This window comes from Hippocampus comes, unplaced genomic scaffold (genome assembly GCF_001891065.2).
Source record: "Hippocampus comes isolate QL1 unplaced genomic scaffold, H_comes_QL1_v1.1 scaffold96, whole genome shotgun sequence".
Classification (NCBI taxonomy): Eukaryota; Metazoa; Chordata; class Actinopteri; order Syngnathiformes; family Syngnathidae; genus Hippocampus; species Hippocampus comes.
The window spans coordinates 106,240-106,839 of NW_017806074.1; positions in this window are offsets into that span (position 1 = coordinate 106,240).

A 600-nucleotide genomic window follows, 5' to 3' on the forward strand; every position below is an offset into this window, starting at 1 on the left:
CAACTTCCGCATCAACCCTTTTTTTTTTATTAACAACAAAAGAAAACTTTATTGAATATTGGAAACTTGTACCTTACCATACTCTGTTTTTCAAATCTAAAATTTATTTTCATTGAGGGTTCATATTTTGAATGGATACAAAAGGAATAGTGTAGTCCCAGAACAATGGGATCTTTCTCACTATATTTGGCACAGAAAAAAAATGTCCTGCTTTCTTGCTTCAGAACTCTGCAGCGCGTGATGAGGTCGGGGTTCGATTTGTATGTTCTCCCTAAACCTGCGGGTTTTCTCCGGGTACTCCGATTTCCTCCCAAATTCCCAAAACATGCATGGTTGGTTCATGGAACACTCTAAATTGTCTCCGGGTGTGATTATGAGTGTGACTGGTTGTTTGTCTATGTGTGCCCTATGATTGACTGGCAGCCAGTACAGGGTGTGCCTCGCCTACTCCCCCTAAGACAGGCCCCAGCACGCCCGTGACCATGGTGAGGTTCAGGAATTCAAATTATGGATGGATGGATGAATAGTTCTGTGAATAAATGAATGAAATCTCTCTCTCTCTCTCTCTCTCTCTCTCTCTCTCTCTCTCTCTCTCTCTCT